General features: G+C 44.5%; 1 protein-coding gene across 3 annotated transcripts in view; it reads left to right on the forward strand.

The window, feature by feature from the left end:
- The first annotated feature begins 280 nt into the window (after nucleotides 1-280).
- The window catches only part of LOC121441735 (PR domain zinc finger protein 2-like), a 105,410-nt gene continuing 91,368 nt past the window's right edge, over nucleotides 281-14,322 (forward strand). For 2 of the 3 annotated variants that reach the window (XM_041642994.1, XM_041642996.1), the window contains exon 1: nucleotides 281-380. The gene's annotated coding sequence lies outside the window, so the exon portion shown is untranslated. The remainder of the gene's footprint in view (nucleotides 381-14,322) is intronic. The other variant, XM_041642997.1, reaches the window with a different exon arrangement.

Raw genomic sequence — 14,322 nt, forward strand, 5'->3', positions numbered from 1 at the left:
CAGCAGCCCTGACCATGTGAAGGGTGGTGGATTCTCTGAGGAGCTGTGAATCCCTCAGCTATAACTCTTCCGTGGTCAGCCTGGCCCAGCAATGGCGACGCGGGCTTCTCTCCGAGGGTGACGCTCTGGGTCCACAGTAAACCAATGATTGACAGCCAGGCCAACACAGCCCGTCAGGGTCACGCCGCGGAGCCCTGTCGGGGCCCAGAGGGGTCGCGAGCCACGAGCTCCGCTTCGGGTCGGTGTCGGGGCGGCGGGCGCCCCGCGACGTCACTTCCGGGCCGGAGCCAAGATGGCAGCGGCGGGGCCGCGGACGCCGGAGCGACGGCGGCGGCGGCGTCGTCTCTGGGCTCGCTGAGGCGCTGGCACGTCGCTTTCTGGTGAGGGGCGGCGGAACTTGGGCGGGCGGGCCTCGGGGGACGCCGCTCGGTGTCGGTGAGGAGCGTGGGCCACCGCGGCGGGGGCGACCGGGCCGGGCGCTAAGGGGGCTGCGGGGCGGGCTGACGCGCCCCCTCCGAGCTCCCACGGAACCGCTGGGGACCGGTGGCGAAAGCTGACCGACGCCTGCGGGCGGCGCCGCGCGGCTCCCGCCCTGCGGCTCTCGAGTCCCCCGCTGGCAAGTTTGGGGTCCGCTTTGTGGCGGCGCGGCAGAGTCGGGGTGCGTGGCTTGCGGGCTTGGCGGGGTCCGCACGTGGGCCCCGGGCGGTCCCCATCGGCGGGGCTGTGAGCTCGGCTCTCCTCTTTTGTGTCCCGCCCGAGTGTCTGGGCGCATCAGCATCCCCCGACTTGGTTCTGTGCCTCGAGCCTTTGTGTTTTCCCGTATAAGTTTCTGTGTGGCGTGAACCTGGCAGTGGTCCCCGTGAGTGTTTCCCATCGACCCACTGGTGCGTATGTGCGTGTGTCACAGGTGTGCACTAACATACGTGTGACTGATTTCGGTTAGTCAAAAGAGCGGTCTACCATGTCTCTGACTGAGGATGACAAGTGAGACACGAAATTCACCTAACAGGTCAGTGTTCTTCCACGATCCACGCGTGAAGCACTAGCCCACGGCCTGGTACCGTTGGGTCGGACCTCTTGAGCATTGGGAACAATCCCACCGAGAACCGGGAAGCCCCGTTGTCCCTTACTACGAAGTTAGAATTTGCACCTGGAGAAATGGGGTTCCTCCCACCCCCCATGTTTCATATTTTGAGGGTTTGGGTGTATTTGACCTATGCACTTGCCTTTTTGCTGAATCCCAGTGCCTTGCCCTTAGAACCCTTTAGCAAGACCCTGGAATGTTTCTGTCTGGAACAAAATGTCTCCAGAGCATGACTTAAGATGTATCTCAAAGTTTTTGTTTACTTCGGGATTATTGTTTAAAGTAACATTTTACAGCAAAAGGAATTTACCAATGGTTCTTTTACCTACTATAGCGCAGACTACGGTATCATCCGTCCTGCCCACGGTGGTATTAAAAAAGGGATAGGAAGTTTGCATCCAGATATTAAGGAGGAACTAAGAGTCATTATGTTGTTTTCTTCTCTGTAGAGTTCTGTTTTTGAGACCGAATGTAGCTGCTACCTTCCAGGCTTTCTTACAAACACCTTATTCGATTTTTAAAAAAAAATCTTTCCCATGTGAAATTTCAGCTTAGCTTTGAAGACCTTTATAGATCATTTTGTAAGTCCCCTTTCTTTCAAGCCCTGGGAATAGAGCTGTAAACCCATTGTTGGAAGCAACACCCGATTGCATTTGGTGTTATTTTAGGGATCTATTATTTTGTTTTAGGCCGTTGATGCACTTAGGAAAGTTCCTAGACCCAGGGATAGAACGACAATGCTCAATGTTTGCTGTTTTTTGATGGAAGAGCTGGCTTCATTTGGGTTTGTTTTGTGTTTTTACACAGTGCTCAAGATACTAAGGGGCAACTTTGTAATAATGTATTGGATCTGTAAGCACAAAACAGCAAAGTAGTCTAACTGTAAGACAGTTGGAAAACAGAGAAAAGCACAAAGAAGGAATAGAAACCAGACATAACCTTCCGCATCCACAGATAGCCATTGTTAACATTGTAGCAGATTGTCACCAGCCCCTCATGGTGTGCCTGCTTGCATTTCTTTATGCACACATATTCATTTATAGAAGCATTCGCGTCTGTATTACATTTTATACAGAATTGATATGTTGTGTGTATTGATGTAGCTTGGCTTCCATGATGCTGTTGTAAGTGCGTATCTGTCTTTAACTGTTCTTCATTTTGATGTTTAATGGCTGTCTGATATGTGGGCGGGCTGTCACTTATCAACCAATTCCACATTGATCTGTAAGGCTTCTAAAGCCTGACATTTTCTTTTCATTAAAATTTGTATGTTTTCTCTCTATGATGAACTTTAAAATTCTGTAGTTACCTAAGATGTGAAAACTGAAAAAAATCTGCTTTTTAGCATCTGTCTACACGTTTTTTGCTTCAGCTACCTTCCTAAGAAGTAACAGTCCATTTCAGCTCCCCGTTATCTCTGCCGCATCTGTGTAGCTCACATGCATGTGCACACAGTTTCTTTTGATGATTATTTTACATTGGTTACTTATTTATTCATGGGACTATTTCTTCAGAATGCTGCTATCTTTTCAAGTTTAGATCTGACTCAGACACCTTTCAGGGTCTGTTAAATCACAGTTGCCAGAGTAGAAAGCACCTTGGATTATTTACTGTCTTTTGACTAGCTCCATGTTAGTTTTAATACATGTACCAGGGGAAGAAAGCCCGGCAGCAAATCTGCAGCATCCTCTAGAAAACGACAGAGTATGTGGACATTGAGGAGGATATGTCAAACCTGCATGTAGAGATCATCTACAGGGACTTCTGGGTGTGAAGGGGAAAGTACCTGCTGAGCGTGGCTTCTGCTCCTGCTGACATGTATTTAGTTCCTTCATAATTTGTGTGCTGGCCATCAGCAATTACAGTGCCTGGTGTCATGGCCTCATGCTTGCCTTTTGAAGTTAGGAATTTTTAGTTAGAACTATAAAACATGGTTTTCATAGAGCAGGCTGGGGAAAGCTACTGAGTCTGTTAGTAGGGATAGCATATTTAGTTCCAATAAAACTTTATTTTTCAGCTACTGTACTGTTGACATTTGGACTGTGTTTTTTACTGTGTCTTTGTTGGAGGTATCTCTCTTGTCCATGATGGAATGCTTAGCAGCAAACCTACCCCATAAAGTGCCAGTGGTTCCTCCCTCAGTTGTGACAAGCCATGAAGTAAGTCACCAGACATTGCCAGGTGTCCATTGGGGAGACAAAAATTGCACGATTCTCAACTACCTCATTGACTGACAGTTCCTTTGCTGGGTGGTTGAATCATGGCAGCAGTTAAGGCTTCTCAAAGAGCTCTAAGAATAGATGCTATGGTTTATACCTTGAAGGAGGGAATGGGCTTCCTATCCAAATTCCTTTTAGCATCACCTTTTGTGACTACAGAGCAGCTCACTCTCTGCAGTTGAATATTGGCATCGTTTTGTGGCAAGAGATATGGTAGTGTGAGATAGCCTGGAGATTATGAAGTTTTCATGACATGGGGTTGGCAGTCCCAGTATGCAGATTAAATTATTATGAAATTTAAATAAATTTGCATAGAGTTGATGGATGGTGAATAATTTAAGCATTTGGTCTATTATGCTGAATAGCACAGAAATAACTCTTTTCTTCTAGAAAATGAGACTTGAAGCAACTCCTTGAAGATTGATAATGAAAGCCAAATTGTGCTTTTTCTAAAATCTCCTTTTTTTCCTTTCCTTAAAAACAAACAAACAAAAAACCAAAAAAACCCCAACCAGTGTGGGTTATGCACAGAAACTTGTCCTAAGGAAGGAAAGCTTTCTTTTGGAATGCTTACCTGACACCAGTGCATTACATTTTAATAATAGGGAATTGATCTTCATGGGAAATGTGTCATTAATGCACTTTCCACTGGGGGAGAAAATATGTCTCCAAATCTTTATTCTTAATCATTCTAAGTCAAAATTGTATTGCTTGTGGTTCTCTTTTATTTATTTATTTTTGGTGGTGAAATGATATTTAATCAGAATGCACCATTAAATAAAATATATGAAAAAAAACCCTGCCTTTGGAGCTGTAATTAGTAATGAATGGTTTTTCTGAATTACAGAAATATATGAAAAATTCCAGTGCAGTGAATACATGTATCATTTAAGTATTTTTTCTTAAAGGGAATGGTCTTCTTCTCCACCTCCTTCAAGAATGAGTTAGAGGCATTGTATATAGTCCGCCTGGTTACTACAATGATAAATGCTTATTTTTTCCTTAATTATACTATGTAAGTAGTAGTTCTTCGGATCTTGGTTCATGTCATACCTATACTATGTTCTCATTTCTTGCCCCTGGAATGTGCAATAAAAAAGTTTTATTGAATCTATATTTTCCAACTATTTTGGTGAAAAGAATATTTTGTAATCCTTGCAATAAATCATATTAAGCTTTGCTTTAAAAGAGCTGAATTACTTCTTGGCACAGTGTGTCTGAAATATGTAAAGCTAAATGGAAACGTTAGCTTGATTACTGTGGGCAGCCCATCTGGAAATTGGTAAAACCTACATATTTTATATGTACTTACATGTAGGTTTTCTAAGAGTGTCTCATGGGAAATTAATTTAAATGATACTTTCAAAATTGGAAAAGAATTGTGAGGTTTCCCAAACCTGTATGTACTTGAGCATGAATTCTGTATGTTTCTTTTCTTTTTTTTTTTTTTTTCGAGACAGGGTTTCTCTGTGGCTTTGGAGCCTGTCCTGGAACTAGCTCTGTAGACCAGGCTGGTCTCGAATTCACAGAGATCCGCCTGCCCCTACCTCCTGAGTGCTGGGATTCTGTATGTTTCTTAAGACTGTTTTCAGACAATGTATATTAAGCATATTTTGGAGACCATAAAAATGACATTTAAATTGGTTCTCTGAGGCTTAAAGACTTTGCCATAATTCGACAAGTCTTGGCTTGCAAGATAGAGGTTTTGAAAAGGAAGGCTCTTGGAGGTAAATTTAGATGCTTAATTGTGAAGCCCTGTTCCCACATAAGAAGATATGGGGATATTGTCTGCATATAGCTCTGTTTTCTCTGTAGCTTTGGAACCTGTCCTGGAGCTAGCTAGCTCTTACAGGCCAGGCTGGCCTCGAACTCATAGAGATACGCCTGCTTCTGCTTCCCAAGTATTGGGATTAAAGGTGTGCACCACCCCAGCCCAGCTTTCTTTTCTCTTCTTAATGTTTGCAAAGTGGGGGACAGATAATACCCCCCCCCCCCCCGGGATATTTTGAGCTGAATAGGTAAAGAATCCGCAAGCAGGGCCAGTAAGAAGGCTCCAGGACCCAGTAGTAGAAAGGATTAACCCAGGGGTTGTCCTTTAACCTGTGATGCCTACACACATACACACACACACACACACACACACACACACACACACACGGTGATATAAGAACACTTTAAAACCCGGACCTTTAATCCCAGCACTCGGGAGGAAGAGGCAGGCATATCTCTGTTTGAGGCCAATCTGGTCTACAAGAGCTAGTTCCAGGCCAGGCTCCAAAGCTACAGAGAAACCCTGTCTCGAACCACCCCCCCCCCCAAAAAAAAAGAACACTTTAAAAGATGCAAGAAGTTTATTGTTTTTGAAAAACCAACATTATTGCTTTTGAAAACCAACATTTTCCTTAGATATTCCAGTGCAGTGTGTCTTGAGAGATAATATGACGTTGTTGAGAAAATTGTCCTTAGGCTTTTCGAACCCCCACCCTACACACACACACACACACACACACACACACACACACACACACACCGGACGTAGCACAAGAGGCAACTGTTCACTCATCTCCATGCTTCCCACAGAGTCAAATCCATGTCTTCTCCCTACGGACATTTTCTCTCTTGGCAGTCCTCTTTCTCGAGGCACCCCAGTGAGACTAAAAATCTCTGCAACTCTATCTCTGACCTCCATGCCAGTCTGCAAGGAGACCAGTTTTCTCCTCTGACGGGTGTAGCTTTCTTTGGGAATGCCTGCCCTTTTGGGAGCATCAGATGCCGACATGGAGCTCACCCTCAGCACTTTCCGTTTCAGTCCATCCCTGTTCCCGACTGCTGTGTTTTTCAGTGTCTTCACAGCCTCCCTGTTAGTCACCTTCTTTCCACACTCTAGATTATTTCTGCCATCTCTTGTTTCCTGTAAACTGTAGTGTGGAGACTTTTGTGTGTGTGTCTTTTCAGTTATCTTGTGTGATTCAGGCTCTACTAGCTTATTAGCTTTGGTCTCTTTGTGTAAATTTTCCTTAAATACCAGACTGTATTTTGTTTATGGTGTCTCCTCAGTCAGAAAGGCTCCGTCGCTCCTCCCAGGTAAATAAGGCCTTCCTAACAGACTGTTCTGAGACCATCTGTCCTCCTCCAGGTGACGTGGCCTTTGCTTTTCAGCAATCCCGCTTCTGACTTAGCCTGCAGACAGACCTCCAGGGCTTGGGAGCAGGCTGAGAGGGCAACAGTATCTGGAGAGCCCTACTGTGCTGGGTTGTTTTTTGTTGCCTTGACTCAAGCTAGGGACATCTGGGAATGTCATCTGAGAAAGTATCTCTGCCAGACTGTTGTGTGGGCATGTCTGTGGGGACTCTCTTGATTGTTAATTGATGTGGGAGGGTCCAGTCCACTGTGGACAGTGTCAGCCCTGCGAGGGTGGTCCTGGGTTGTATAAGAAAGCAGGCTGAGCAAGGCAGTAAGTAGCTTGCCTACGTGATCTCTGTTTAAGTTCCTATCCTCACTTCTCTCAGTGATGGGCAGAAGCGTAAGATGGAATGACTCCTTTTGTCCCCAAGTTGCTTTTGATCAGCAACAGAAAGCAAACTAGGACGCGTACCACAAGGTCAAGTTCAGATTTGCCCTGGAATGCAAAGCCCCCTAGAACTGTCCTCATCTTTTTTGTTCTTTCTTTCTGTACCTTTGCATGCAGGGCACTATTTTACTGAACATAGCCGACCAATATCAAGAGATTTCATGTTTTTATCATCAACTCCTAGACATTTACTTTTATGTTGAATTGAGAACTATTGCCAGCTGGTGATGGCCTTTAATCCAGCACTTGGGAGGCAGAGGCAGGTGGCTCTTTGTGAGTTCAAGGCCAGTCTGGTAAGTTATTTTGAGGAAATGTACCTATCTTAAAAGAGTAACAACAACAAAAACAACTCCTGTGTATTCAATTCTTAAACTGTAGATCATTGTATTCACTTTGTAGACCGAAGGTATTGCTACTGTTTTTAAGTGGTCTTGAGAACAGTGGTTGCTCATTTACAGTGTAAACCCCAAACCTCAGATTATACAAACTAGCTCCTGTCCTAAATGAAAAATCCCTCACTGAAGTGACATGAATCCTGTGATGTCCATGTGGCCAGCAGCATGATCAAGCACAGTGCCAGCAGCAGCAGTGGCCGGTGTAGGTCACAGTTCTCGGCTTCTCACCTGGAGTCTCAGGAAACCCATTGTGGGTCTGAGTTCTGTACACGATTAGTTTTCTTGTGTTCCGCAGTGTGTGGAAAAACCTTGAGAGCTGCAAGCTGCCTCTGAAGCGTGAGAAGATGAAACCTTTGGGAGTCTCTGAGTTAAATTTGCACTGGGGTGACATACTCACCATGTTCATGTTGCAACTCTTAGCGGGAGTCCTGAATATCTCTTACTCTTCAGTGTTTAACTATAAAGGCAGTGCTGTATTGGGAATTCTCGTGGGAAAAGTCACTCGAGGCAATCAGCTGAGACTTTGTAGGGTAACTGGAATGAGTTAGACTCACTTTAGACATTCTTCATTGTAGTAATTAGGGGCGGTGGGGCTGCGACCCCAGCACCCCAACTGCCTGCTTGGCTAGCTTATGCCCCGAAATAATTACACGGACACTGTATTCTTTTAATAACTGCTTGGCCCATTTCTATCTAGCCTCTTCTCGGCTAACTCTCACACCTGGACTAGCCCATTTCTAATATTCTATGTAGCACAGCTAGGTGCGCTTACCGGGAAGATTCTAGCCTATGTTCATCCTTGGTCGGAGCTTCAATTGCGTGCATCTTCCCTGGAGCGGGGAGCATGGCGTCTCTCTGAGGCGTCTGCTCCCGAGAGGAGAGCTGTGGAGTCTGCGCTTACTTCCTCTTTTTTTTTTTTTGTTTAAACCGAAAAAGGGGAAATGATGGAGGAAGGTCATTGGTTAAATAAAAAGAAACTGCTTGGCCCTCATTGGTTAGAAGATAGGTGGGAGGAGTAAACAGAACAGAACGCTGGGAGGAAGAGGAAGTGAGCTCAGACTCCACAACTCTCCTCTCGGGAGCAGATGCCTCAGAGAGATGCCATGCTCCACTCTCCCGGGCAGACGCACGCCGATGAAGCAAGCCGCCAGGTTAGACATGCTGAACCTTTCCCGGTAAGACCGGTGCTCACAGATTATTAGAGATGGGTTGATCGGGATATCAGAATTAGCCAGTAAGGGCTAGAGCTAAAGGGCCAAGCAGTGTTTAAATGAATACAATTTGTGTGTTGTTATTTTGGAGCATAAGCTAGCCAGGCTGCCGGGGTGCTGGGGATGCAGCCCCGCTGCCCTTATTACTACACTTCATGAAGCTTGTCTTTTGAGGGTTTGTGAAGATTTTACTTCCTTTTCCAATAATTACAACTTTTTATACAACTAACAAAATGTCAGGAATCTTTTAGTTGAAACTTCTTTATGCTGGTGCCGTTTTGCAGAATGTGCAGTCAGCACTGGGTCGCAGTTCTTTGGTTGGACCCTTGTAACTCTGGATTTGTAGTGGCCCCCAGGCAGAGCACAGGGTTTGAGCAGAAAGCACAAGTGCTCCTGCCCCGTTCCCGCCTCTGTGCTGATCTTTACATCTGCAGTTTTTTTTTAATTTTTTTAAAAATATTTATTTATTTATTATGTATACAATATTCTGTCTGTGTGTATGTCTGCAGGCCAGAAGAGGGCACCAGACCTCATTACAGATGGTTGTGAGCCACCATGTGGTTGCTGGGAATTGAACTTAGAACCTTTGGAAGAGCAGGCAATGCTCTTAACCACTGAGCCATCTCTCCAGCCCATGCAGTTTTGTTTGTTTGTTTTTTTTTTTTGACAATTAGTCGTTAAAATAAGGAAAATTTTGGTTCAAGGATGTTTTGGTGGGATAGGATTATTTCTCCCAGGAAAACTGACACTGATCTTGTTCTTGGTCCAGTGAGGGGATATCTGCGGCTATAGCGAGAGATAAGATAACTCATAGTATAGTAGGCTTGAGACCCATGGCGGAGGAAATCCCATGTCCAATGACGTCTGCCCTAGGTATATGATGAAGGGAATAAGGGAGAATACTAATAGATGTCTTTACTCTCCACGGCAGATGATAATCTACAATGGCCAACATTTATCTCTAAGCTTAGCTCTGTTAATGGGTGCTAGGACCTTTTTCCCCTCTACAGTGCTGGGGTTTGGACCCATTATTTCATACATGCTAGGCAAGTACTCCAAAGTTCTCCCTACCTGTTTTCCTCTCAGCGCCCCTCCCCCCATCCTCTGTTTCTCTTCAGATACTGGTGAGCCTCCCATGGATATCAGCCAGGCATGGTATATCAAGCTACGGTGAGACTAGGAACCTACTATTCTCTTAAGGCCAAATGAAGCAATCTGGTGGGAGGGGTGGGTCTTAAAAGCAGGTAGTGGAATCAGAGACAGCCCTGCTCTCACTTAGTAGTCTCCCGCCGAGATCAAGCTACACTGCTGTAGCATATATGCAGAGGGCCCAGGTCAGTCCCGTGCAGGCTTCCTGGTTGGTGTTGATTCAGTCTCTTTGAGCCCCTGTGAGCCAGGTGAGTAGATCCAGTGAATTTACTTGTGTGCTCTTGATCCTGCTGGCTCCTACAATCCATTTTCCCCTCTCACAGGATTCCTCAAGTTCCCTCTACTATTTGGCTGTGGGTCTCTACTTGTGTTTCCATCGGTTGCTGGGTAAGCCTCTGAGAACAGTTGACTGAGGCACCAGTCTATGAATATAGCAGAATATCATCAGGAATCATTTCATTGACTTTTGCCAGTTGTATTTGGTTCTCTCCTAGGTCTCTAGGGTAAGCTTCCTCTTAGGATAAGTATCTCCAGCTGGGCCAGTCATCAGTTGGTCATGCCCACATTTTCTGCACCATCTTTACCCCAGCACATCTTGTAATTGCTTTTACCTACTTTCTTTATTTTTTATTTGTGTTTGTGTGTGTGTGTGTGTGCGTGCATGCACGCTTGTGTTCGTGAGTGTATGCACGTGGGCACAGAAGGAAGTGAGAGGACAACTTTGGTGTTGGTCCTCACCTTCTACCTTGTCTGAGGCAGGATTTCTTATTCGTTGCTGTGTATGCCAGGCTAGCTGGCTCGTGAGCTTCCCAGGACTCAATCTATCTCCATGCCCTGTCTCTGAGCAGGGATTACAGACAAGCGTGCTAGCTATTGTGCCCAACTTTTAAATGGGTTCTAGGAATTCAAACTCAGGTCCTCACATCTGCATGACAAGTAAGTATTTTACTCATTGAGCCATTTCCTCAGCCCACTTTATATTTCGAGAGAAGGTCTCTCACTTACAGGAGCTTGCTGATCGAGGAGGCAGGCTGGCCAGCAAGTACCCAGGCCCCTCATGTGTCGGCACTGGATTGTAAGTATGTGTGCTGTGGCACCTGGCTTTTTTACAAGAGTGCTAAGAATTGAACTGAGGTTCCCATACTTATTCAGCAAGTACTTTTTCAGTTGAGTCATTTATCCAGCCCCTTTTGTTTTAAAGCAGCGGTTCTCAACCTTCATATGAAATGCTGCCACCCTTTAATACAGTTCCTCATGTTGTGGTGACCCCACCATAAAATTATTTTTTGTTGCTACTTCATAACTGTAATTTTGCTACTGTTATGTATTGTAATATAAGTATTTGTGTTTTTGGATGGTCTTAGGTTACCACGGTGAAGGGGTCATTTAACCCCCAAAGGGGTCATTACCCTACCGGATGAGAACCACTGTTGTAGAGTAAAAAATTCCATTTGGTTGGAAAGCCCCTGGGTGCCTGCAGTCTAAATGCAGATTTATATTACTTTCTTAGGATGTCAACTGGTCTCTTACTTGACATTTTAATATGATGGTGTTTAATTGTTTAAGGCCCTCTAGAGTCGAGGGCTGTTGACCTCAGAGCTCTGTAACTTACATATTTTCAACAGAGCTCTTAATCAGCCCCATTTTCTCATTTGTGTCTGTGGCTCTGGGAAGAGGAGGCCGGGGTTTTCAGTCTGCTGCATGGAAACGGTGTTCACCTGTATCAGCTCTCTAAACCCCACGTCCTAAATCAGGTTTGTGTCTCAGAATACTCTGCTGTGCACATTGAGGGATCTGGAGCCTGGGGCAGTTGCTGGTGCTCTGGGCCACGTGATGGAAATCAGTGTACTGCAGTGTGAGAACATTTGAGGGCTCTCTGTTACCAGCCTGTCCCTGAGCCTCTGTAGGCTGAGCAAGGGATCTGCTGCTGTCTCTGTGATCTCTACCACCTCTCTCTTTGGTATTGGGTGGAAGTCCTGGGGAGGGGGAGAGACAGGTTTCAGCAGAGGCCACACCCAGTGAGTCAGATTTTGCTCAGTCTTCCTGCTTTCGTGATCTACACACAAACACACAGGTCTCCCTGTTCTTAAAGCGCTACACATTTCAGTATAGTTCCTGCTGCAGTTTATGTAACCTGGTAATACTGCCTGCATTTTCTTCTCTGTTTTGGCAGCACTGCAGCTTTGCACATGCTCTGCAAACATGCCATCGACAAGCCACTCATATAATTTCTCTCTTCAAGGAAAAATTGGGGCTTTGTATTTTTAGGGTGAAACTTAAGTGATTTGTGAAATTATATTATTTTGGGAAAGGAAGATGGACGTGTTTTTTTCTGAGCAGGTGTAGTGTGAGCAGTGCCTGTTTCCGTCGTGGCCTGCTGGTGCCACCCTCCTGGTAGGGATCCTGACGATTCTGGTGGTGTTTGTAAATTGATAAAATCTGGTTTTGAGAAGTCAGCATGATTTTAATTTTTCATTTTTAAGTTTCTGGGTTATGAGAGTGTTTTGGTCAGAGTAAACCAGTTAGGAAATCTGCTAGGCTGAAAGCTCCGTCTCCATATTGTTTGCTGCCATGATGCTTACTTTGTAGTGATTAGACTATTTTTATAATAATTTGTTATTATTAGACTTGTGAGACTCCTTTCACAAAATGCTGTTTCCAGACCTTTCCCTTGTCCTACCTTGTCTGTGTTTATTGCAGTTCTAGCCTAGCTCTAACAGTGTTTTAGTTCCTTGTACCTCATCTGTCTTCATTGCATTTTGGTCTAACTCTGGCACAGCATGCTGGCTCCTATGCTGATGTCTGTTTTATTCTTTGTCTACGAGCTTCCGGAGTCTTACAACTCAGTAATTGCTACTGATTCTTGATGTTACAATGTGGGAAAAATTAGGCCAGTGAGATGGCCTAGCAAGTAAGGGCATTTGCCAGCAAGCCAGATGACTGAACTTTGGTCCCTGGAAGTTTCTGGAAGGAAAGAATCTACTGACTCCCGCAGGTTGTCCTCTGACCCCTACATGCACACAGTGGCAAGCACACACGTGCAGTAAATGAATGCAATTTAAAAGTGACAGCCTTGAAATTACAGTAGTTTTCAAATAAGAACCAAAGAGCTAAAGCGACCCAGAAATAACTACAATGAGGGATTTGTGAGTGAACACACTTTCATCATTTTTCCTTTCTTCTAGACTTTGAGTTTTTAAAAATGATTGCTTTTCCTCTAGCTTTGTAAAACTCCTAAGTTTGCAGATGTGCACAAAGTTAGCATAAGCAGTGTCACATGTTTGGTTTGTGCTGGTGTGTCTGTCCTTAGGTAGACTCTGCTCTGTTGCAGAAGACGCTGAGTGCCTATGGGTCTGTGCACACCCAGGGGCTGGAATGTCACTTATCACTCCGTTTTCAGGTCTCTGGAACGTGTTGCCAGTTGTTCAGATTGTTTTGTTACTGTGAGAGACCAGTAATTTTTAGTTTAGTTTTTTTGCTACTGAACCTTAATACTCAAGTCACCTTTATATATTAACAAGTTAATATTGGTAAAGATGATTTCCTCTGGAATTTGAAAGTAGTACTTTGAAAAGTATAGTTGGATGTGTTCAAGTTCTTTGCCTAGCATGCCGGAAGTCCTGGGTTTTATCCCTAGCACTTTATAAGCTAGGCAGGGCAGCATACGCTGTAGTCCCAATTCTCCAATGGCAGAAGTAAGAGGATAGGTTTTTTGTTTTTTGTTTTTTTCTAAATATGTATCTTGTCTCTTGTAGCCCAGACCAGATACTGTTTTTAAAACAGTTGCTGGAGAGATGGTTTGGTGATCAATATCACTTGTTGCTTTTTCAGAGGACCCAGATTTAGCTCCCAACACCCGTATGGTGGTGGCTCACAACCATCCGTAACTCCAGCTTTAAAGGATTGGACATTTTTTTCTGATCTCTGTGGACACCAGGTACCTACATGATGTATGAATATATATATATATATATATATATATGTACACACATTTATTTATTCAGACAGAACACCCATATTCCTAAAGCAAAATAAATAAATCTAAGAAGGAAATAAGTGCATGCATGTGATTAGAACTTTAGAAACACAAGGTGGAGCTGAAGTATGTGCCTTTTCAGTGGTCCCTGCTATTTGTGACTGACTGATTCACAGGCTCAGACTACGGCATCTGTCTACTGTACTTTTTCTACCTCTTTTCAGTATGTAGTAGTATGTAGAAAGTCAGAAACACTGAAGCTTTTAGTATTAAAAAAGAATTTGCGGGCTTGGAGAGCTGGCTCAGCAGTTCAGCGCACTTGTTCTTATGAAGGACAGGAGTTGGTTCCCAGCACCTACGTGGTAGCTCACAACCTGCTCTAACTCCACTTGCAGGAAATATCCAGTGCCTGCTTCTAACCTCTGTGGGCACCAGGCATTCGTATGGTGTACATACATACAAACTAAATCTTAAAAAAGTTACAAAAAAGCATTTGCTGGATTTTTTTTTTTTTTTTTTTTGAGACATGGTTTCTCTGTGTAACACACTCTGACTGTTCTGAAACTTGCTCTGTAGATCAGGCTGGCCTTGAACTCACAGAGATCCACCTGCCTCTACCTCCCAAGTGCTGGGATTTAAAGTGTGTGCCACCACCACCCTGTGCTGGAATGGTTTTGAAGATGTGTGAGAAGATTCTTCCCTGCCTCTGCACTGACA

The sequence above is a fragment of the Microtus oregoni genome, unplaced genomic scaffold (assembly GCF_018167655.1).
Source record: "Microtus oregoni isolate MIOR12 unplaced genomic scaffold, Mior012 000081F_ref0000091, whole genome shotgun sequence".
NCBI classification, from domain to species: Eukaryota; Metazoa; Chordata; class Mammalia; order Rodentia; family Cricetidae; genus Microtus; species Microtus oregoni.